At 42.7% G+C, this 26,944-nt stretch overlaps 1 protein-coding gene across 1 annotated transcript in view; it reads right to left on the bottom strand.

Annotated features, from left to right (window-relative positions):
* MYO16 (myosin XVI) overlaps positions 1–26,944 on the bottom strand; it is a 2,679,924-nt gene that overhangs the window by 1,403,960 nt on the left and 1,249,020 nt on the right. The window lies entirely within an intron of this gene.

Raw genomic sequence — 26,944 nt, 5'->3', positions numbered from 1 at the left:
AGCCTTACCACAGGATACGTGCCCAAGGAGTGGCGACGGCAACTGTGGTCCCACTCCACAAAGGTGGCGCCTCTCACGGACCCTGGTAATTACCGCCCCATAAGCTTAACAAGTCTAGTCTGCAAAGCTATGGAGAGGATCATAATGGAGCTCATAAACAAAGATATAGGGGACTTGCAGACATTGGACCCGACCCAGTTTGGCTTTGTCAAGGGAAGATCATGCCTTTTGAACTTGGTCGACTTCTTGAAATAGTCACCAAGGCCATTGATGAGGAAAGGCAGTCCATACAGCCTACCTTGACCTTGCAAAGGCTTCGACACAATACCCCACTCGGGTATTGTAGAAAAACTTACCAGCTTAAATGTAAACCCATATGTCACAAGATGGGTTGCAAACTGGCTTAAGGACAGAACCCACAGGGTTAGAGTTGCTGGCGCTGTGTCAGACTCCAAGCCGGTCACAAGTGGTGTCCCACAGGGCTCGGTCCTTGGCCCCTATTGTTTGGCATCTACTTCTCAGAAGTACAGGCCAACATGGGAGGACTTTGGCTGACAAAGTTTGCAGATGACTGCAAACTGGCCATAGTGGAAAGTGCATCGGACACTGATATCCTTCAGAAGGGACTCACGGAAACAGATAGCTGGTGCCAGAGCCATGGCCTGAAGTTAAACGCCAAAAATGTATAGTCATACCCTTCGGGAAAAACAAGGTAACCCAAGCTACCATATAGGTGGCAATCCACTAAGCACAGAAGAGGTTATCAGGGACCTGGGGACCCAGGTTGACAGTGGCCTTTCTTTTGACACTCACATTGCTAAAGTGGTTAGAAAGACCTTCTACATTGCCCACCTGATCATGAAGGATTCACATCCAGATCTAGTGAGGTCATTGTTCCCCTGTACTCTTCACTTATCAGACCAATGATCGAGTACAATGCCCCATTCGGGATGTATCTCACCCGACATCTGCAGCAATTGGAGAGACCCCAAAAGTTCCTCACCAAAAGGATAAAGGGACTCCAAAATCTGTCATATGCTGCCAGATTGAAGAAACTCCAGCTCTATTCAGTCGCATACCGTCTGCTCAGAGGTGACATGTGCCTGACATACAAGGCCATGTCCAACCCGGAATTAATGGACATGCTCCACCTCAAAAATCCAAATCCACCAAAACCACTAGAGCAAGCGACTTAAACCTTAGCACGGATATAAATAGGACGTGCTGGAGGGATAGATTTATCACTCAGAGACTCCCTATGCTGTGGAATAAAATCCCGGTCCATGTGAGGCAGAGCACCTCGCTGACTCTGTTCAAGAGAAATCTAGACCTGTGGATGGGAGATCGTAGGTTTACCCCGGGAATCATCTCTGGGTCACTGCTGGACAGAGGCACAACAAACTAATGGGCACAGTATTTTTTCATATAAGGGGTGGCGTAAGCCACAATAATTTGGGCTAGGCTTATAAATGCCTTAGGGCAGATAGCCTAGTATAAACCTATGAACCTATGAACCTATGATAACAGTCTACTTCTATACACAATATATAAATACAGAATCACAGTAGAGTATAAGCCATAGGCATGCTGCACAGCTTCTTGAACTTATTTTCAATTTGGGGGGGGGGGGGGGGGCAAAAGGCCAAAAACCAGGGAGACATTTTAAACATTGCGTGTATAATTTTGGAAAGTTGCTTGCATAAAACATTTTTACCACCATGCATTTTATTGCCAAGTCTTGAACGCAGAACCTTGTAAACTATAGTCAGAGCAACATACCACTAAGCTAAACCAGCAGTTTCTTGAACAATATGAAGACAAACTTAAATGGCTATCATATAATTTAGTGAATTCAGTTCTCACTTCTCACCATAGCTCTCAATCTCTTAGCACAAAAATACAGAACAAAGCCAATAATGGGGGAATACACCCCCAAAATAGGGACACATTTCAAATACTGATTTTATAACCTTAGAAAATTGCTAAAATAAAAGGTTTTGTTTTACCAGTCCTGCAAAACCAGAGGGACAGAACATAAATGTGAGGCATAAAATCACAAGTGGTGGTGGCTAGGGACTTTAGGCAGTTTTTACCTGTAACCAAGGTACAGGGTTTGAGCCTAAGTACCTCTAGCCACCAGATGTATCCTGCTGAGGGCATTTACACACACACACAAAACACATTTCTGTCTATATCTACATCTGTACCTATCTATATATTTATGACTGTCTGTCTATCTGTCTATATTCCTGAAGGGGATGGTTAACTGAAAAGGAACCTTGTTAACTAGAAAGTATTTCCACAAGCTGCCTTGGAGAAATTGTCAAGCTGCATTTGAGAAGTGATTCTACTTGTGTGAGGAATGTGTATTATGTATGTGAGAAAGTTTACAGAAAGCTAAAGGAATTAGAAAGAACTGTACTTTCCAAAAGTACTGAATTATTTTTGAAGAAGCAATATTACAGAGTTTCAGAAAGCAGTAACATGAATTTTGAAAGTTTAATAATTCAGTGGTTGGACTGCTTGCTTCCTAGAAGAACTGTTCTTAAGAAATGTAGTTAAGGAAATCACTTTCCTAAAGCAAAACCATGATACCAAGGCCCAGCTAACATAAAAAGTCTGAAAGTAGAAATACAGGAAACCAGTTTGCGCTTACCAACGAGGAACCAGAAAAGGTATTGATAAAATTAATATAAACACGGATGAACTAAATTTAAAAGAGAAATTCAAAATGTTTTGTTAATGTGTTGCAGAAAGGAAAAAAGATATTGAATGTGCAAAGTCAAACACTGAAACTGCACACAAACAGTAGCTACATTGGATCAGTGTACCCACAAAAGGAAAGTAATTGTCTAGTGAAAGACAAAGAACAGCAAAGGTCATCTCGACTTGAGTGTTATAAAGCAAACAAACTGAGCTATGAAGTAACAGAACTGTCAGCCTCATTTTATTGTAGAATTGACAGGTGCAGAAGATGAAACTGCAGAAACAAGCCTAAGTAAAACTGAAAGCACATAAAGTGTCCAAGATGTACTTTATGTTGAATATAGACCAGTCATTTAATCAAAACCAAAATACTCACCAACTGTGTTTGATGCAAGTTCTTCTCAGGGAGATCTCCAGTTACCAAAATGTAAACACCAAAAGGGCAAAGAGAACAAAATTAACTGTGGTTGCCTCACCCTTCTGAAATAAGAAAATTCTTCATATAAAATAAAGCTCAGTAAAAGAACCAGTGACTGAGATGTAGTTACGAAACAAAATAATACATGTGTAGAACAGCCTGATTTTATGGAATCTGTCTTTCTGTACAATGATACTTAAAGAACTAGATGACACAAAACCTTGAGCCTGAATAAATTCCAGTATAGCCATAAATAACTCCAGCGAGCCAAGCCCCAAGAATGATTAGGCATTGGGACCCGATCATGAGATTATGCTACACAGAGGATGTGATGATAGACCTCATGTCAAAAGTAATCCTGTCATGCAGTTTCCAATCGTCCCGACATTAATAAAACATCCTGATAAACTTAATGTCCAAGTAAGCAACCTAGAAACACACATGCGCACACACACACACACACACACACACACACACACACACACACACACACACACACACACACACCTCTGCAACAATATGCAACAGGCTCCATCCTCCGGTAGCATTCAGCTTCTGTCCGTTCCCACTCCACTCTGCAATTAAATCCTGTCATTCCTACAGTCCTACAGTCTAGACACAGCAGCTAACCTGCTCCATTACAGGCTTCTGAGAATAAATCTTTTCTGTTTCTGCAGGCAGCAGCTTGAATAAATCTGTGTTCCCACGTGCAAAAAAATGGAAAAATGTGTGCTGACATCATTGTGGCAGTTGGAGGCATGGAAAAAGAAAAGGCTCGCAGACCACTCAACCAACTGGGGACAAATTTCAACAGAATCAGGAACAAGTCAAGGAAAAATGAGGGACAATCAGGGACACTTTTAAAATATTAGTGCTATTAACTTGAAACATTGACAGAATCAGCGCATATGAATTAATACACATTTTCTGAAGTAAAAGTAGTTTATAACTCTTAATTATTGTCATTATTCATTAAGTGTAATTCACCACCTTTCCTTCAAAAGTCACTAGGTTTAGGGGGGATTAAGAGGGACAGGGTTAAAATTTGAGTCAAAATCAGGGATATCCCTGAAAATCAGGGACAGTTGAGAGGTATGGGCAGAGGTATGGATGATTTGCAAATGTGGGGGGGGGCTCCCTTCCCCCCATGCTCTATGGTTCCAGCACCCATGCACTGTTGCCAATCACCTTGGACGCAAATTGGAATGCTGGTGAAGTATGCCAGCAGCAGACTCGCACAACATCAGTGCATGGTACCCCTTCTCTGTCACATATGTAACCCTGACATGTACAAGATAGGTTGACAGTCTAACAGGTGTGTATGTGCTACAGAAGCTAAGGGCCATAGGTATATGTAAAAATAGATGTAAAGTGAGGGCAAACCTGTAGAGTATTGAGCAGTACTGTTGTGAAAAACAGAAGCCTATACAGTTGTTAATGGACTGTTTTCTCTACCCCCACCCCTCATCTGCATCAATAATTATTATTCATAGACTACGGGTATGCTGTTGTCAAAACCTATTGTTGGGACATGTGTCCTATTACTGTTCATATATTTAATTGGTTGCATATTACTATAACTTGTTCAAATACCATTACTGTTGGCCCATTGCCATCAATGTTACATGCATGCTGTTAAAATGCTTACTGTTGTTCCATTTATGCATGTGTTCTGTTTACTATGCAACTGTTTCATATTTGTTGGTTTGGGTGAATTGGAACACTCACACATGCTGTTATAACTAATTTTGAAATGTTTTGTTCATGACTAACCAATATATCTTGAGAAATCACAACATCATAGCATGTTTGGGAAGGCAGATACTGGCATATCTGCCTTCCCCATCTCATCTGGCCATGGCACTGGGCCCCAGCATGTCTGGGACCCAACCTGGAACATCCTCCTCCACTGGTCCTGCACCAGCTTCAGGTGGAACCATCTTCGGGCACGGAGATGAGCCTGTCCCCAGCAACATGTTCCTGGTATGGTGTGCAGCGTCATCTACTCTGAGTTGGATGGATGGCTGTGCCAGATGGAGGGCCGCCTGGTGCACCAAGAGGGGCAGACTGCCCCTGTTGTCCAGGCCCCATCACAGCCACCTTTGGAGCCATGAAGATGCAGTGGTGACTGCCCATGGGTGGGGAACTCAGTCTCACTGTATCCATTTGGGGGCTCATTGGCCTCTGATTCCCAACAACCCTCCCCATCCAAGGTGTTTACCCCCCTCATGTGTCATATATCACCACTGTCTGCTGTCTTGTGTGTCTTGTCTGTCTGCAAATGCAAGCTATACTACCCAACCTACCTCCCCAAAAATATCTACAGCCCTTCCCCAACATCCCACTCTCACCTTAAAAAAAAAAAAAGGCATCTGTCCCACACAAAAATCATTGCCTCATACATAGCTCTACAATTTGTCACCATGTCTAGTAACGTTAAGCAATCTATAACCAAATTTCTCTACAAATGTATGTTGCCAGCACCCCTCCCTGTGGGGTGAGAGGCTGTAAATTCCAAATTTTCCACATCAGTCACAGCTGTTGCTGCAGAGAAAATGTAGAGCTATGGTCCTTTCCTACACCCATCCTGCACATCCCTAGCTGCTTTTCCTAAAGTTTACCGACTGTTTGCCCCCATTTCACCACTTTCCTATCGCCCTTTTTGCTTTTCTTTATTTAAATTAGTTCTGCTGTAAGCAGAAGTAAGTGCCACTAAGTGAAGCTAAGAGGACTTATCTGTCTGTTAGCATCCCTTAGCTTCATGCAAAACCACGCAAACCTGCTTACAACTACTTAAACATGCTTTAATCACTCTGCTCCATCAGCCCTTGTTCTGCCCAGCAGCAAAATAATCAGCTCTGCCAAATCTCAAACACAGGATGCTGTGCACTACAATCACAGCAATGTACCACTACACCATCTGAGCTGTGAGGATTTACAATGCTTTTACAAACATATCCTGCATTATGGTCACTTAACATTAATGAAAAAAAGTCATCACTACCAAGTTCTGAACCCAGGACCCTGTGTACTATAATCACAGCAATGTACCTTTACACCATCTGAGCTGTGGGAATTTGTGATGCTTTTACAAACATATCATGCACTACAGTCATTTAACATATGGGAAAAATACACATCCCTGGCAAGCCTTAAATTCAGGAGCCTGTGCAATCCAGTCACAGCAGCTACCACTATTCCACATGAGCTGTGAGAATTAGAAATGCTTCAGTAAATATATCATGCAGGATGGAAATACCTGTGGAATTAGTACTGTTATATACATATATCTATATCCGTACATATCTATAGATATATGTATACATACTCAACCTCTTACTGCAAGACATCTGCAAAATGCTTGACAAAGTGGGGGATAAAGGCCAAACAATAGTGACACCTTTGAAATATGGCTGTTATAAGCTTAGACATGTTAGAGTATCACAGTTTGTTTTAACATATTTTCTGATAGATTTCAGGTCTCAAACACAAATGATTGTCATTATGTAGTGATGCCACTGCTCACATCATCCCAGTGATTTGTCAGGCATCCATAACTGTTATGGGGAACAGACCAAAAATATGAGCTACGCATCTGGACAGTGTATAGAAATCTGGACAGTGGAGAGGTATGACTGCAATCATGTAACAGTAGGGAAAAAAACACTGGGAGCTGCCAATCATGTCACCTAGCACCTTACAAACTACAGTCACACAAACACAACACCACCCCAAATCAGCTCTGAGGAATTACACATGCATTTGCAAACATAGCATGCACTGAGGGATGTAACTGTAGGGAAAGTAGACATTGGGAGAAATTGTCCACCCACAACCATTTGCACCACAGTCACAGCAACATACCAGTACTCACAAAGAACTCTAGAGTATAATGACTGTTTGAACAAGCATATCCTGATTGCCAGTCACACACTACACCTACAAATACTGCCCCAAGTCACAGTGTACTGGGAGTCCTGAAGTGTTACAAGACATTTCTCAGTCTGCCTCTACAAACATATACAGCTGATAGACCACCAGCAACTGTAGCAGCATGCACAGTCAGATAGAAAATGAGCTATGACACTCACATCTTCCCCTCTCCCTATGCAGCCCAACAAACATTTACACACTGCACTGCTACACAGTCTTGACAGTCTGGCAACAATGGCCTGGTATACATAAATCTCAACTGTACAGATTTCCACACAATGTCCAGGGTGTGGGGCCATATTTATGGCCACTGCCTCATAACATGTCTGGGATTTTGCTAAATCACTGGGATGATATCAGGAATGAAGGCACTAGATAATTATATACCATACCTCTGAACCTCTTACTGCAAGACATCTGGACAAAACCTGGCATAATTGGGGGACAGAGGCCCAAAAACAGGAGCATATTTAAAGTATTGTTGTTATAAACTGACAAAGTTGCTGGTGTTACAGGGTTTATTCTAACATAACCTTTCTGAGGGATATGAAGTCTGAAACATAAATGGATGTCAGCATTTACTGACTGCAATCCTCAGAGTATGCTACTGATTTTCCAAGGACAGAAACTGTCTGAGGAACAGACCAAACATAAGAGGCAAACCTCTAGGCATTCTGCAGATACCCATACAGTTGAGAGTTATGTCATCTACATAACACTGTCAGACTTGAAAGCACAGAAAATGCATGTCCAGACAAACCCTGTTAAACTAGCATTATTCTGACTGTATAACAGCAATACCTACATTCTGTCCCTAAGTCTGGAATCTCCTCCCCCATTTTATTGGGGTGTCTCCAGATGTCTTGTTGTAAGAGGCATTTCCACTTATCCTCTGTGATGCTATAGCTTACACACCTCCATGATGTCCCCTCACAGGCAAGGAAAAGGGGCAATGTCTACATGAAGTAATGAATTATAGGAGTGGGTTGCCATGCCACTGGCTATTGGAATAACAACACAGCTGCTCTGCATGCAGTTAGCAAGTCGGGGACACCAATTGGTGCACAGGCCATCACCTGCTCATGAGCATTACCTACAAAAGGTAAGCTTCTTTTTATGAAAAAGAGGTCTTTTCCTGTACATGGTAAGATACAGAGAAAGCGAGAAATGTCAAGAATACTGGGAAAAAACAGGTATGTAAAACAAGTAAGGATATAATGGAATGCAGAAGGAGGTATGCAATAATGGGAAATAGGAAGTTAAACAATATGTCTCAACAAGACTTGATGTACTGATATATTGCTGTTCAGCACCTATGGCCATCACATCTGGCTCTGTCTGCAGTGACATAGATCAAAGCTCTGGCCCCTAAGTCACCCCAGGAATGATCAGCTCACATATGACCGATACTGGAGTATCTGTTGCACAATATTGACTGTGACACTGCCAGGCCAGCTACTGGGATGCTGTAAATATCCATATGTCACTTGTGAATACCACTATGATAAATATGCTTGTCTTACAAATCTAAGAGACCTATATAGGATATGTGCATAGTAAACAACTGTCACAGAAGTGTGTGTTGAACTGCATGTGATATATTGAGCTCATACCATACAACTGTCCAGTGTTCTGCACACTGACCATATGTGTGCCTCATATTTCTAGTAATTTTCTCATAGAGCTGTGTTATGTCTGGCAAATCATTGGCAAATCTGGAAAGACTGACATCAGAACATAACAGCATACATATGAATGGTGGATGACATATCCTCCAGGGTATTTCTGTGAATGCAAAGCCTACTGTGTTATCAACTGACTTAAGTGTGTTACAGCAATATTAATCAAGTGTCACTATTTTTTGGCCTTTATCCCCCCCATGTATGTGTGCCATCATCCAGATGTCCTCCTTTAACAGGTTGAAAGGTATGATTGAGCAGCAAGAGTGTAAACACAGTGTGCCATACTGGCACAGAACAGAAATGTATATCAGGTATTACCTGTGCACATGTATGTGTTAGTAGGTGTAGCTGGAAGCCTCAAAACAACAGACATGAGTTGCAAAACATCAGGCAAATAAGCTGTACATGTTGAACATGTGCGTAATCTTACTTTCAGTGCATCCAGCAGACATAAATGTCTACAGTTACAGGTTGTTGCATTGCCTTGACACAAAAATGAGTACTAGAATAAGCATGATTATCAGGTTGAAATTGAAGAAGTGTCCAACTGTGTTATGACTTCATGTCCATGCCTACAACAAACTATGCCTACAACAAATTTCTATATGAGCACCTACATAGCTGTATGGACTCAGCAATACCTGACTCATAATACCTGCCTCCACCAAGGTAGAGTAATACCCTTTTGTGGACAGCAGCAATACACAAACCACATAATAGTTTGATATATTGACTGTACAGGGGCAAGTAGGAGCAGGCACCAATTTGGAAGCAATTCCACCTTTGCTGAACAAGCATATAAGGTCATGGGTGAATCACTGTAAGGCTAACTATGAATACAAATTGGACACATCCACCAAGGCTAATCACAAGGCCTTCTTCACATATGTCCTCAATCTCGGAGGCAACAACCCAAAGCACCCTGTACTGGTTGTCAATCACACCACATGCACACAAGCCATAGCTATAGCCAATCCGCTGCAGACAAGTTAAGTGAAAATGTCACCCCCTGTCCCCCATCAGTATAAGAGGATATGCACAGCACCCACACCCCTCCCCTCATCATCAGGGAGCAGGTCATTAATGCCTACTCAAAGGCAAGAAAAGTAAGGCTCCATGGGACCTGATAACATCCCTGTCTGCATCCTACATGAACTCAGGCATGTGCTCTCTTCTCCATTACACACTGTAGTCAAACAAAGCCTGAGCACTAGCAACATCCCATCTGCATGGAAGATGCCACTGTCATCCCTCTACACATATGTGAATGATGAATGGAGGATTATTCAAATTACTGGCCCTCATTGGGAGAAACATGACACATCAGGACCAGGAGTGCAATGCAAGCTCATACTGTGCTGATAGATGACAGGGGTATAATGTGGTCATAAGTAGTGGCTACTGCTAGTCAATGTTGATGTGCAGGTCCTGTCAATAATGTTGACCAATGTATGAGGTCCTGTGATGTGTTTCCTTGTTAATGTCTTCCAGGTGGAATGCAGCATGGTTGACACCCACACTACAATGATGCCAAGACGACAGAAATAATTGAAACCATTATACAGCATGATAGGGCCATGTTTGGCCATAGCCAGCAGCAGCTGTGGGAGCGAACCTCCCTGTAGGATGACCTCAGCTGACCTCAGGGTTGGGAGGGTGGCCTAATGGTTAAGGTGTTTGCCTTACAAACACAAGGTGCAGGGTTTGAGTCTCACAAGGGATAATTGGCTAGGCTTAAAATGGCTTGCAAGGGCAGTTAGCTTAGTACTAATCTATAAACCTATAAACCAGAGTCAATAATATGGGACAGCATGCACATTCCTATGAGCAGGTCAGGCACTGTGTGACTGATCTCATCCACCATGCCTGGTGAAGGGCTGCTGCCATGGCCAGGAACCATTCAGCCACAGGTGGGGGACCAGCTATGCAGGTGCCACTGACACCTACTGAGGAGCTCCTTGCCAACCTTGGGGCAGCTACCACATGCCAGCCAACTCAACACACCAACATTGTGGAGGTGGGTGGCACCCAGACAACAGGCGTGGTGTGTCCAGGTAAGGCCCCAGTGGACATCACTTGACTACTGTAGCAGCCATACTGGCATCTGTAGAGTATGTAGATGCATATGTCAGGTCAAACCGCACTTGTGGGTGGGGTTTTGTAATGCACAGAAGTGCACATCTATGGTGAAGGACAGCAAATTGTGTAGTATTGGAGCTTGTAATATACATGTGCAGAAATTCAGCATTCATCTTGTACCAATGTCACATGTGAGTCTGCTGACAATACCTCTTTCCCACAACTATATAGTAGGTCCCTCTGGTCTGGATGTGGACCAGCAGCCTGAAGCCAGTGAGTATGGAGTTGTCCTGTTGTGGCTCACTAATACCCCAGGCATGTTAAGGGCATACATTTTACCATGCGCACAACTGTTACTTTTAGCCATATTGTGATATGTCGATGTTCACTTGTGGTAGGGTTAACTGCATCGCATCACAGTGGTCATCACAGGGCACTATTTGCAAGACATGTAACATTTCTCTAGCATATCTTACAACCTGTCAGTGCAAGTAATCTGGACAAAGACTGACAAAATGGGGGAACAAAGGCCCAAAAACAGGGACATATTTTAAATATTACTCTTATAAGCTTAGAAAGTTGCTAGAGTAACAGGATTTGTTTTAACATACATTTACTGCAAGTTTTGAGGTGTGAAACTCAAACATATGTCATTATTTAGTGACTTTAGTCCTCAGAATATCCCAGTAATATGTCAGACAAACACAAAATGTATGAGGAACAGACCAAATATATGAGCCAGAAATGTAGAATTCTGCGAAAATCTGTACAGTTGAGAGTCAGACAAACACAGAATTTATGAGGAACAGATCAAACATATGAGCCAGAAATGTAGACATTCTGCAAAAATCTGTACAGTTGAGAGGTAATCTGTAGGGGTTGCCACTGTGCTGTACAGGTGAACAGCAATAATGTGTGCATGGGTGCAATGTGTGCTAGGTGAAGGCCCATCACCTATTAACACTACTCACATATCCCAGAGGTGTATATTTGTAGCAACATTAAGTGGAAAAGGCCACACTGCATGATGCTGAGGGCTTGTCCAGAGTGTGTATGTTGTGTTCTGACTGCGTGTTGTGCATGTGTCCATTCCGTTATTGTGAGGTATGTGTAATGCCTTTGTGCCACCTCACGTGTGTGTGTGTGTGTGTGTGTGTGTGTGTGTGTGTGTGTGTGTGTGTGTGTGTGTGTGTGTGTGTGTGTGTGTGTGTGTATGTGTCTATGTGTGTCTGTGTACTACCAAACCTTATAGTGCAGGTATTTATTTACATATGTTGTCTTCTCTTGACAGGTGGACATGGGTGTTAGGGTCCCTCCCGCTCAGAACCTGATGTCTGTGTCTCTGCAGACTTTAACAATGATGGCGGTCATAGTGAGTCACAGATGGGGTCGTCAGGGGCTGAATCTGTGCCATTGGTTGGCATCCCACTGTTGACCACAATGTCCCCGCACACACAGTCATAATCCCACACATACGCAGTCCCTAGCAGCCACAGATAATGGAGAGTTGGTGGGTGGTGTTATGGAACAGGCTAGTGTGGAGAATATGGCAAGTCTGAGTGTAGACACTAGCCATAGCCAGAGATCAGGCGAGGTCCAACACAGGCAGATGGACAGGGGTGCTCAAAGGAGGACTGCTGCCCATCAAGCACCTGTCACATGTGCCACAGCAGGTGTCACCAGATGGATATTTCGGACTGTCACTGAGGCACAAGCACATATTGAGCGCAACACCAGACAGATACTCAAGGCCTTGGATGTAACTCTTCCTGCCATGCGTGACAATCTACATGCCCTTGCTGAGGCCACACATTTCAATAGTGAGGTCAGGGATAGATGGTGGGGTGAGACACTGGCAATCCTTGACCGTGGTATGTCTCCGCTGGAGCATGTGGTGGGATATGGGCATTGGTCACATGGATGTAGTTTAGCACCAAGATCAGCTGAGGGTCCACGCTGCCATGCACATTCACACTCCTGTAGTGGCAGTGCCACCAACACTGCCAAAGGGGGGGTGCTGTCCACACCACAATGGAGTAAACCAAAGGCACGTGGTCCTGGCCGGTCCTGTCTTGCACCCAAATCCAGCAGACAGCAGTCACCATTGGGGAGTAGTACTGCATCTCGCCTTGAGCTTGGTGGTGCCAGTGAGACCCCTGGCAGAACCAGTTCCCATGTCTGTGTCAGGAGATGGTGAACTGTACACTCTGCCATGTACTGTCCACAGCTGTCCAACATACCCCTGTGTAGGGCAGCCACATGGCATGACTGTGTGCATACAAACACACACACATCTCTATCACAGGCAGGTCACCATCAGACACACAGCACCTCTGCATAGCCCATTTAGAGAACACCCTTCCAAACACACACACAGGATAACCATATGGCCCAGCTTAGGCCTCTGGCAAATGCACACCACACCCTGTGCATATGATGATATATGTGCCACATCCCTGTCATCAGTACCATCGATGCAGTTACATGCTAATATGGGTCTGATGCACAGGGTGAATATAGTACAATGTAGCTATGTAATGCTGCGTAAGGTGCGGTCTGCTTGCATTTTTTATAGGTGCACATCAAAGTGTATGTACCTTTTTCGCCATGATGCAGTATTGGCATTAGTACCACTGACTGAATGCAGTCTGACATGCTGTATTCTGTGTTTCAGATATCTGTGTGTCTTCTGGCTGGGACCCTGCAGACAGTACCAATGGGGAGTATGGCAGAGTGGAAACACATCAACTGTTTCATAGCCAAGGTACAGCTGTATATGTACATGTGTGTATGCATGCATCAGTGTCTGAGGACACTGTTGGCAGACAGTGTGACCTTACATACATACCCCCCTGTCGCAGCCAGCTAGCTTTCATACATGTCACTTCAGTGTTCTGTAGTAATAAGACTCATATACAGAGAAGGTTACTGGAATGCTGGCACTAGGTCCCTCACAAGCCTGGCCATGACTGTAACCAAACAGATTCACCTATCTTGTGGGCACACAGTAGTCACAGGGCCTTCTCATGCTATATATTGTGCACACATAGGCAACACGCAATGTGTGTGTGACATTATCAATTGTGGAGTATGGGACACAAGTAATAATGTAACAGTTGGCAGCACATAGCATGTCCACGGCAAGTGCAAAGCACAGTATGTCCCCTGGTATGCTAGTATGACACCTTCTTTGTGTGACATTACCTTCACTGACAGTATTTATCATGACATTAAGATGCTTCTGATGTGCAATCACTTCTCTATGCAATCAGTACAGAACTGTATGACATGTGTCTTGTCCTACAGTTCTGGGACCTCTTTTAACTGTTTCAATTGTCACCACAGGTTACACCTTGCCAAACATGGACTGCAGCCTGCATGGTGGATTAGACATACCTCTCAACTGTACGGTTTACACAGGCTGTCCATATGCATGCCACATATCAGTAGTTCATTTTCACAAACACCTGTGTCTGTCTGGCAAATAATTGCCAAACCATTGTGGGCTGAAGTCATAGCATAATGGCAGACATTATGAGTTGCACACTTCATACCATTCAGACCATCTATGCTAATGGAAACCCTGCTATGCTATCACTGTTATATGTTTGTAGGAGCGATATTTGACAGGTGTCTCTATTATGCAGCCTTTGTCATCGCATTATATATGGCTTTGTAAACATTCCTTGTCCCAACAGCTTGGGAGGTATGGGTACAGATGGTGGCCACACCTCTGACCTCCGCATATGCGTGCAGATTGTCGTGATCTCTGACACATAATTTCTTTACATCAGTCATGAACATGTGGTTTTCTGGCCAACATCTGGTAAAATCATGACAGACTGACATTGGGTGCATTCAACTGCATGACCTGTTCTGCTATCCATCTCCCATGTGTGTCATGGCAATATGTGATTGGTGGGCCCAATGTTTGCTATTTGCCCAGTTTCATATATGACATTCACCTGATGTCTGTCTGTGAGTGGTTGGGAGGTATGTTGGTGGCCGTAACACAGACTGCTGCAAGGTGATGTGATGCAGTTATAGAGTAACATACTGTTTATCAGCATTATGTGTCAGACAGGTATGAGGTCTGCTGCCATGTCTGTCACTACAGTAACTGTGACATATTTGGAAATGTGTCTCATAAATGCCCATTGTTAGGGGACGCAGACAACACATTGGTTGCAAACATCTGGATATTCCATATACATATGTACAGATGGCTGGTATGGCCTGTACAGTTTAACATGATGGATGTAAGGCACATGCCATTAACTGGCTCTTTAAAGTAATGCCATGGGGAGGGAATCAACAGGCCATAAAATGGTATAACCAACAGACACAACAGGCACAGGGGATATGCTTCAAAAAGTACTATAGATTGCCAGTATTGGGATTAGAAGCCCTGCCTACCTAATTAACTGTACTGTAGTATTACACAGTTTTTGCATGCGCCACAGACTTTATAGGGCTGAGGACTGTATACAAGTAGTTCTATGGTGGATGACATCAGCAACCCTTGTAAAGAGGGCAATGGGAAGTGTACTGAGTGGAACACACCTCAAAATGTTAAAACCCACACCCCAGAGGATATGGTCTCATCCAAACACACACACACACAGAATACTGTTCACACACACACACACACACACACACACACACACACATACTTTGAGATTTGATTTTGCCAGTATTGAGTTGTTGGTACTACAGTGTTAAGCAGTTATCGCATGAGCCACAGAACTTTTAGGGTTGAAGAGTGTCCCAAGGTACTTCTAAGGTGTATAACATCAGCAGCCCTTGTAAAGTATGGTGATAGGAAGTGTATTGGGGGAGAAAAGCCTCAAAATACGGTATCCTACAAAGATACACACTTACAAACACTTATGCACACACTTACCTTTGCCAGGACTGAGATTAGAACCCCTACATATCTAGTTATTTGTACTATACTGTTATGTGGTTATTGCACGTGCCATAGAGCTTATAGGGCTGAGGGTTATCCAAGAGTAATTCTATGGTGAATGACATCAACAGCCCTTGTAAAGTAGGGCTCTGGGACATGTTGTGAATGGGAAGGTACGCAAAACACTTTATCCTATACACATACACACACACACACACACACACACACACACACACACACACACACACATTTGCCAGAACTGAGAGTAGAACCCCTGCCTATCTAGTTATTTGTACTATAGTGTTACACAGTTATCGCACACACCATACAGCTTACAGTCTGAGGCCTGTCTGAAGGCACTTCTAAGGTGAATGACATCAGCAGATCTTGTAAAGTAGGGCAATGGGAAGTGTAATGGGTGGGAAAGGCCTAAAACTCTTATACCTACATACACACACACACACACACACACACACACACACACACACACACACACACACTTACATTTACCTGTCTAGTTATTTGTATAATACTGTTATGCCGTTATCACACATGCTACAGAGTTTATAGGGCTGACGTGTCTAAAGGTACTTCTAATGTGAATGACATCAGTAGATCTTGTGAAGTAGGGCAATGGAAAGTGTACTGAGTGGGAATGGCCTCAATACTTAATCCTACAGGCAGTCTCACACACACACACACACACACACACACACACACACACACACACACACACACACACACACACACACACACACACACATGCACACACACACACACACACACACACACACACACACACACACACACATACACACACACAAAGGCAGGTGATGTGATATTACAACCCCCACCTCCGTACTATTACACAATGGAGCTCATCTTCATCCTGGCACATGCCACTGGTTACGACTCGTATGCCACTGTGCAAAGCACTACATCACTCTATGCCATTCAGGGTATCCCTGTGTATGACTCACTCTCTGTGTGTGACTCCCTGTGTCTCTCTCTCTATCACAGTCTGTCTCTCTCCTCCCCACATCTATGTGTGCGTGTGTGTGTGTGTGTGCTTTACATATTGATATGTTGCCTATATATATATATATATATATATATATATAAAACTGTGTATCACACACAACAGATGCAGATATATCACATATGGGCCACCTACAGCTAGCTGAGGGTAATCCTTTCTGATGGGTGCATGTAGAGACAGTTAAGGTGTACATAGCTGTCTGTATGCAAAGACATATATGCACAATACAGTTATATAGTCCGATGTAGGAGCATGTCCAATGTGACCTTTTATAGTTAGAATGGGACACCATTCCAGAGATAGTTGTAGTCCTGTCCGGGGTTTTGTGTGCTACAGCCATACCTCTCAAAAGTAAACAGGAAGTTGCTAGAGGTACAGGGTTTGTTTTAGCAGACATTTTCTGACATATCTGATGTCTGACACTGTAATGTATTGTGTGATTACCTAGTGACAGAAATCCTCAGATTAGCACAGTGCTTTACCAGAGAAATACAAGATGTATGATACACAGACCAATATTATGAGCCCAACTATAGACATTCTTGCACAAAATGGCCAGTTGAGAGGTGTGGCTACAGCTGATTGACTGATGAAGCTGTATAAACAGTCCAGCAACTTGGTGATATAATGGCTGAGAATCTCCTGCTTCTGTGGTATTCTTCTTACCTGAAAAGTCATATCCTGGTGGGGCTATACCTCTCAACTGTACAGTTTTTGACAGATTGTCCAGATGTTTGCCTAGATGTTTCATCCAGTCTACATAAACTTGTGTTTTTATGGCAAGTTAGTTGCAAATAATTAAAGACAGACATTAGTGTTTCAGACTTCATAACCTTCAGACAATTCCTTCTAATGCAAACTCTGCTATTCTACCAACTTTCTCAGTTTGCAAGAGCAATATTTAAAACACGTACCTATCTTTGGGCCTTTGTCCCACTTTAATGTATGACCTTGTCCAGATGTCTTGCTGTCAGAGGTTGAGAGGTATGGGTGTTGGTACAGCGTAGATTTTACTGTGCAGAAATGTCCATTATATGTGTAGTATATTCCACATAGCACTGTGACTTCCAGGTATGTCAGTGGCAGAGCAGTACAGAGTAATGTGGTGAACCACTGAAAGACAGTTGTGTATAGGTTGATATGACATTAGTAGGGTATTGCCCTGAAGCCCTTATAACCCATGCAGATGAGAGTGTAACCCATGTTAAGACATGTCAGCACACAGAGCCCCTGCCCAGCAGGGACACAGGTGGAATCACAGGACTGTATTTTGTGTTTCCCATGCACTTATGCAGGGAGCACATCACTAGGGGTATTGAGGCACTTGGCTTGATGTGGACAGGGAGTGTATTCCACAGATGGGGGAGTTTGTGAGACACATATCTGTCACACCAACAAGCCATACTGATATCACAGACCAAGTTGATGCTGCACCTACAGTTTGATCAAGTGGACTTTGAATTCTAGATGTACAACAGTTCCATCAAGGCAGGGTCTGGATTGCTTTTATGCCAGACAGGGGTCACCTCAGCAGAGTCTGTATGGAATGGGGTAGAGGGACAGTGCTGTTGGCCTATCTGTGTAGGGTAGGTATTTGGGGTTGGGGTAAGGTCTTAGTGTTTGCAAGACCCTGCTGTGTGGAGTCTGCATGGTCTGTGGTGTGTAGGTTTCTGGAGTTCTCATGTGTTTTTGCCTCTGAGGTGTCCTTTATTTGGGTTTTTGTTTTGTTGCGGACCTCCACTTACATGGGTGTGTGTTGTGTATTTGTTGGTGATGTTTACTGACTCCAAACACTGCATGGCACCTATGTTACTGCACAATTTGTTCTGGTGTGCACATTCTCCATTTGTCTGGCCAGTGGTTCCCCTTCCCCTTATGTGAGTCCCTTTGTCTTTCTGTAGCCCACTCACAGGCCTTGTCCACAGTGGCTGCTGTTATGTAGTTGTACTTCTGATGTGAGTGGGGTAAATGCTGTAACATCACACACAAGGTTATGGATTTCACTCCTCTGAGTGTACCTATTTAGCAGATTGTCCATCATTGCACCACTACATTTACTGTGGTCCTCAGATGGTTTGTGCTGCTGTATGTTATTATGAGGCTACATGTTGGCCTAGCTGTCAAACTGTCACAGACTGACATCTGGACAGGCCCATATATGATAGTCAGACAAAGGTCCACACGTGGGGACAAGGTGTTAATACTGTTCTGCTAAGCAAAGTTGGGAGACCAGTTTAGTATTTGCTTGCTTTCTCTTATGGGTATGACATCTGCATCCCCGATGTCTGCCATTGCTGTTTTGACATGATGCTTTCTTGTTTTGCAAATAGTTGGCAGGCAAATGCAATGTTAAGACAAGCATAACAGATATACAAGGCATACTTGAGCTCCTTTTGTGACAACCTGTCATTCCAGGGGTATGGATGTTGGCCAGTGACATGTTGTCAGTGCTGACACAGTAAGTTGGCAGCTCTTTATAACCTGGCAGTACACTGACCTTCAGGTGCCTGCTGTCCCACTAGGCACCATACTTCCTGACTTTTTAGAGCCAGACATCTGGACAAAGCCATAAGTAATTTGGGGACAAAGGCCTACATATAGGGACCATTGTTAACTACTGACCTTACAAACCTAGAGCGTGATACATTAACAGGTTTTGCATTAGCATGCATTTTCCTAAAGGGTATGAAGTCTGAAACTACAATCTGTCATTATTTTCTGACTTTAATCTTTTGTGATTTGCCAATGATTTGCCAGAAAACCACAATTTCATGATAAAGAGACCATAAATATGATGCAAACCTCTGGACATTCTGCAAAATGTTTGTACAGTTAAGGGGTATGCTAGGCACTGTGTAGGTTTGAACAGTGTACTGTCCATATGTGTGGCCCCCTGTCCCTGACCTGTCCAGCTTTCCTGCAGTAACAGATATTGATGTCTGGACAGTGTGTACAACTCCTACCATAGCTGCATTTGACATGCTGAATAGTTGGCACTGCAGTTCTTTGAACATGGACCGTGTCAATCACAGTACTGTACCTAGGCCACTAAAACACAACAGCTAGGAGTAAGTGCAGGCCACATACTGACAGATTTGACCACACATATACATAGCTCATTAACCCCTGCATATTGTGGACATGAAACAAGTTATCAAGTTGATTGGGACAGCCCTGGGAATGTGTGCTCTGCTGCTTATACCTTAAAAACATTACTGTTACTGCATTTCTATGTGAACATGGGTGTGTGTGTTTCGGGGCACACCTGTCGACTGTCCACATTTGCACAGACTGTGGTGATGTTCCCTTTACATTTTGATTCCATTTGCCATAGTATTGTGCCTGTCTTGGAGACTACAGGCATATCACTAAGGCCACAGGTTAGATTGTAATGGCCAACATTTGGGTTTCAGACTTCTTACCCTCCAGAGCCTTACTGCAACTGGAAGCCCTGCTGTGATATAACTGTGTAAGCCTGTATGTGCATATTTCATCATTGTCCCCATTTGTGGGCCTTTGACAGACATCTTTATGGTTTTCTACAGCTGACATGCTGGGTGAGGTTGAGGGGTGAGTATTGGACCCCCACATTGGCATCCATGCATGTGACCTATGACCCTTCAGTTTGTTAGCCCCCCCCCACATATACTGCAGTGAGATTTTTTACCTAGGGAACTACTGCATTCTCTGGGGAAGCCAGTATTGAGCGGACAGTTCCTGTTGTACCACATAGCTGTCAGTTGTCTACTGCTGTCTTGGTAGTACACCCCATTCCCTTGCATGCATGCAGCGATACCATAGCTATGTTACCACAACATATTACTCCATTCATTTATTGTTAAGAAGACTGACTTACCTTGTGCCTGTGGCAGTTGTGAGGATGGTGCTTGAAGGCTGGCTTTGCCGGATGCACCCAGTACACAGCCTATACATGGTAAGATACAGGTAGTGTGATATGTGTGGCATCCATTTTACTGTGTGTGCAAGTCAGAGAGAGGTGCCAATCCCTGGGTCCCTTCAGTGTTGGTATGTGTTATGCATTGCCTTTTTGCCAGGGCCTGGGCATACTGGGCATGCTTCCATCTGCCTACAGGAGGAGGCTGAGGGGTTTCCTCCTCCAAGTCCCTCTATGCCTGTGGGGGACTTAGCAATTGTGGTGGGCTGTGTGGCCCTTCCCTGTGATGTTCCTGCTGCAGCTGTTTCCACAGGATCATATTGTATAGCATGGAACATACTATAAACATGTGTGCACATGTGGCTGGAGAGTACTGCAGGGCTCCACCAGATATGTCAAGACAGTGGAATTGTGATTTGCGCATCCCTAATGCATGCTCTATAATGTTCCTGGTTTGTGCATATGCCTCATTATGGCATTCTTCAGTGTGTGTGTGTGTGTGTGTGTGTGTGTGTGTGTGTGTGTGTGTGTGTGTGTGTGTGTGTGTGTGTGTGTGTGTGTAATTCTGATGGGTGTCATCATCCATGGCTCCAGTGCATAGCTAGAATCCCCCACCAGATGGCCATACGGGATGTCCCCCTTGGCAAATGCCTAGTACAGCTGTGAGGCATGCTAAATGTGGGAGTTTTGATAACTACCAGGGCTGCCAGCACACATATTCATAATAATGCCCTGGGCATTGCACATGATCTGGCAGTTGATGGAGTAATAGCCCTTGCAGTTGACATAAGACTCTACCATCTTCACTGGGTGGTGCCTTAATGTGGTTGTGCATGCAGTCTATGGCAAGTAGTACATCTGGGTAGTCTGCTACATGTGTGGAAAAGATGCATATTGCTGGTCCTCTCCTCACACATGCTGGGGAAATATATGTGCTCACCAGCATGTGTTCACATAACATCCAGGAACTGGTGGAGTACCCTGGATGCAGATGCCTGTGAGACCCCCATGATGTCCCCAGTAGGTCTTTGAAAGGTACCTGTAGCAAGTATTCTTAAGGCTACACATAGCTTTGTTTCAACTGGGATAGGTTTCCCCTGTTGGCTCTAGGTCTGAGGGGAGGCCAGCACAGCTTGCTGAGTTGCTGAAGTATGTCCCTGTCCACTCTGTAGTGTTCTAGTATCTCCAGATCATGTATCCCCTTGTAAGTTACCCTGGGTCTGAACACTCTTTTCCTCCTCCTCAGTCTGACAGGGTTATCTGCATTATCTTCCTCACTGTCCTCATCCGCTAGCACATACTGATGTATCAAAGTGACAGCAGCCCCTAACATTCTGTCAGTTAAAATTCCCCCCAGTGTGTACACCAATGGTGCAAAGTTTGTGGGAAAAAACAGACTGAAAGGTGTTTGCATAGTTTATAATGGTGTGCTGCAGATGCTGCCTGTGTGACTGGCTGAGTATGATGCATTCCACCTGCCAGTTATATTATTTGTACTTGAGTGCCTTTATTCTGCTATTTCCCATTTTTTTCTTCCCATTTCCACCCCTTCTAAGCCCAGTGGTGCACCGCGCAAACCCGCTGCTCAAAGTAAACACTTCTGCTAGTTCCTGGTTTTTTTTTTATTGTTTTTTATTTCCATTGTGTTTAAGCCTCACGGCACACCAGGCAAACCCCTGTAGCTATAGTAAATATTATTGATCAAAAAGGTCACACCCCTTTGTTTAGCTGTGTTTAGCTGAGTGCAAATAGAGGCAGCAGACCTCCAATGTGCTTACACTAAGCATGACACACACCCTTTTCAAGTCAGCTGCTTCTCCTGCTTACACTACAGCATTACAGCTCCTACATGGTTAGATGCAGGCAGGCATGGTCTCCCATTTTGCGATTCAATAAATTTAGCTCATTTGCATACCCCACTGCCTTAGTCCCTTGTTACACCACTATATCAGAGCCTATCTCCTTAGCTACCAGTGTTACCTGTTATTGTTTTGGTTCTGCATGCTACTCACTATAATGGTAAAATTCATAATTCACATAAAATTGTCTTTTTTTCATTTTCTTTTATTTTCTGCACAATCTCATTTGTGCACCACTGCTGTATGCTTAAATGGCCAAAATTGGCACAAAAAAATAAACTTTGATTTTTAGCATTTTGAAACTCTTTTCCATGCCAATGGCCTTATATTTGGCCATTGGCATGCCTAGAGTCATACTACATCCTTTACTTTGAGCTGTCATGCCCCCATTTTGATTTTTGCTGAAATTTACAGGGTTAGTAACCAAATACATTTCTGCAGCAGACACCACTTTGACACTGATGCCTGCCTACTTACTGAATCGCTAATTCACGTCATTTCCATGGTTTTCACTGGCAAATGAGGTAATTATCATTATTTAGTGGTGTCCATGTCAGAATAGTGTTGGCAGGCTCATGCACACCCCCAGCCTTGTTTACTGGATCGCTCGGCAGCCATATTCCATGCAATAACTGCTATACTATTCTGACATGGAGAATTGGCTTTATTAAATCCCAGCCAATATCTACACATCACAGCTCACAATGACTTATCAAACAGCTACAGTATGTAAGGGCTAGGTCATTCGCCACCTATATATCAATATATCAACAAGAGCTAGTATGATATAATTTCCTACTTCCTACACCACTTCAGCATAGTACAGCCTTTCCATAACTCACTGGAAAACCAAGTCTGCAACCAGTGGGTATTAAGATCTAGAACATGCTCAATCACAGTGAGGAGCCCTATGATGGGCTAAAACTAGGGGCTAAGCAAACAAGTCTCTGAGTCAGTCATGGTTATTATAACTGCAGAAATACACCCAGATAACAGAAACCATCCTGTATGAACTGCATTTACTACCAGTTCACAGGTTAGTACATGCTTAATTAAGCATAAACTGTTACTGGGACCTAAAGAGAATGAGACAGCCATTCAATAGATGTTGAGCTTAGTCCTTTGGAGTATGGTAATTTATATAAATTCAGACAGGATTTCCCACTCATATCTCAAGAGAAAATATGAGGTCACCTATCCAAAATGGTTTTAAAGTGTGTCAGCGAAGTATTCTGCTTGATATGTCAGGAGAGCCTGCTTTAAAAATAGAAGATACATTGCATTCAGTACCTGTCAAACAAGGTGCCATGGTTAATGAGGTGGCATTTTTAGCTCTGTACAGCAGATGCTGTCTTTACTTCCGATTCCATTTACATGAAGGAGGTCAAAGAGTGAGGGGAGATTCACTCATAACATGGAAGACAAAATACAGGTCACCACTCATGAGCCTATATTGGACTGAAAAGAGAGTGACAAGGACTATAATTTAACAAAGTAGCTAAAGATGCCAATGCCTGAGATACTTTTGGTGAGAAAATGTTGAGGTCTTTTGAGATGGTTTAGGATCACAGCAAGGTACATAACAAAGGGTCATTGTTTTCAATGATGGGCCCAATAAAGGAAAAAAGTGGGGCCATGACTTCTTTGTATCTTGAGAATATAACACAAAGGATAAGAAGTACAAGGTAGATGATTTTTTTAAATATGACACCAAACAATGGTTGTCAAAGGAGAGTTGTTTTCTTATATGCTCCCCAAAGCTGACATTGACTGCCAGTGCTGCTTGTTCTCATCCTACTAGGCTCTGCTAATTCCCTAGACTTAACCCAGACTATGCTCAGGATCAACTATTCCCCACACACTCACCTGTTGACATCCAGTAGGTGATCGTACAATGTGGATATACTGGTATATTGTCCCACCTCTGGAAGTATCCAACCAGTGTTCCCCACTCTTCTCCCAGCAAAGGAGAATGCCACCCTCCATATCTCAGGACTCTACCAGGGATTTTGCATCCAGGCATGCACCCCCAACAATGGACATATGCCCATCCTTCCCTATCAGTGCCTCAGATGCCAGTGCTGCTAATCAGACTAGAATCACCTTGGTTGTAATCAGGGATTTATCCCTCTCCACATGATGCTGACTTTGTCAGAGGAGTGTTTGTTACCAACATAGGTGCCCAAGTGATGACTGGGTTGTATTTAATTGTATGATATCTATATAGCATTAATTGATAGTACTAGATTTATCAAAGGAAATTACATTCCATTTCTTGACATTGACGGCATGCCCATGATTAACACACCAAACATTTATTGGTACCAGCCTATAGGGCAGAATTTTAATATCAGAATGGCATTTGATAACTGCTCTCCCTTGTGTAGTTATTGACAAAATAATATGACTTCATATCCTCTGACATGAAAGAATGGTGCATATCAAAAAAGAAGATGCTAAGTGCGGACTCCTGTGTAACACAGCTGGTGACATTTTTCTATCAAGAGTAACGGCACTCAGCCTTAATGGCATGAGAGAGCCAATTTGCTATTTAGCAAACTAAGTATTAATTATTGTAGAGCTGGGAGTGTTTGCCAATAAAAGCAGCATGGGATTAAAATACTATATTTGGTATTCCAAAAGTCCCTAAAGACTGGATTAATCCCACCATGAGACCAATTGTGGCTGAACAGGGATTGAAAACGTATCCTATTGCTTCATATATTGATAAAAAGTAGAAATGTTATGTTGAAGGGTTTCCACACTTGATTAAGAACTCCTGGGACTATCCCCACAGTGAAGTAACTGACTTTTGTGCTGATAGCTGATAACTTCTCTTGATTTTTGTCAACTCAAGAAATAAGCATTGATATGGACTTTATGGCACTGGTTCTTCACAATAACTTTATTTTCTTTGAGGGATAATTTTAAAGCAAGTCAAGGGAATGGCTATGGATGCAGTGTGCACTCCAATTTAAGCCAAACTTGTCATGCTGAGTTGGGAATGAAAATTAATTTTTCAGTCCAAGTACAATAATTGTACTTAAGATTCTCGGATAACATCTTTATTTTTGTGTGGACATACTGTGGAAACTTTACAAGAATTTCTTGCCTATATCAACAACACTGCTTCTTTTTTTTAAGATTTACAAACCATAATTGCTTATTTATTTACCTTTGATTATCACTAGAGTCCAACTGGAATGTGTCCTTTTTCAACTGGAGGCCCGTGGAGAAAAGCTCCACTCATTTGTGCAATATGACATAAAAAGTATTAAAATGAATATATTCATGTACATTGACTAAATTGACCATTTGGGCACAGGAGAACATTATGCTGATAAATACATCAAAACCTAAGCATATGACATTTGGGAGACATAAAGTGAAAGGCGAATATTTAACACAGCACATAGTGATTGAAACTGTAGGCTTATTTAAGGAGCTGGGTATATGGGTAGATCCAGCTATGAGTTTTTCTAATCATATCAAACAATTGGTCAATGATAGTTATAGAATAGTTAGTTAGTTAGTTAGTTAGTTAGTTAGTTAGTTAGTTAGTTAGTTAGTTAGTTAGTTAGTTAGTTAGTTAGTGGTTGTATAAAAAGATCTATAAAGTCTATGAAATCAAAAATGATGAAGTCATTGTTTGTTAGTTATACTAGACTCAAACTTGAGTAAGGAATAACAAAATGGAAACCCTATAAGAAAACAAGCATGAGTAAACTAGAATGAGTTCAAAGGAAATATACCAAGGGCATCCAAGGATGTGAAAATTTAAGCTATTATGAAAGACTAAAATATCAAAACTTGTACAATGTCTCTTATAGATATCTAAGAGGAGATCTTATTCAGGTATATAGGACAGTTAGGAACAACTACCTCTAGGAATGTTTGGGGTTATCAAAAAGTACTAGAGAATCATCAGACAACCCGTGTAGAAGATTCTATAGGAATGAGAAGTGTACTAATTGGTTCTCTGACAGAGTAGCTGATGCATGGAGCAGACTATCAAATTACATTAAAGCAAGTACTAGTTTAGATATTGTTAAGAACAGCCTGGACATTTATTATGGGAACAAGTGTTTTGGTATATTGGCAACTAGAAGGGCATTTCATACCTGTGCTTGAAATAGTTGTACGCATGTATGTATGTATATATGTATATTCATTATAAGTACAAATACTTACTTGGGATTTGTTTTACAACAAGACATAGAAATTAATGGTTAAACTATATCAAGGAAAAAGAGCTTAATTCTGAGTTTAAGTATCAAGTACTGAGTTTAAGGAAAGTGGTAAGAAACATATGACGTCTGTGGTAGCAGTGAAACTATAGTAATCATATTTTGTTTTGAGTTTGTGTGAGAAATTAGATAGCTGAATGGCAAGGCAAGGTAGATATTAAAAGGGGGGGGGGTGAT

Source organism: Protopterus annectens, chromosome 5.part0, assembly GCF_019279795.1.
Source record: "Protopterus annectens isolate FY-2018-M chromosome 5.part0, PAN1.0, whole genome shotgun sequence".
NCBI classification, from domain to species: domain Eukaryota; kingdom Metazoa; phylum Chordata; order Ceratodontiformes; family Protopteridae; genus Protopterus; species Protopterus annectens.
Note: the sequence above shows the minus strand (reverse complement) of the source record. Positions and strands in the feature narration are given on the sequence as shown.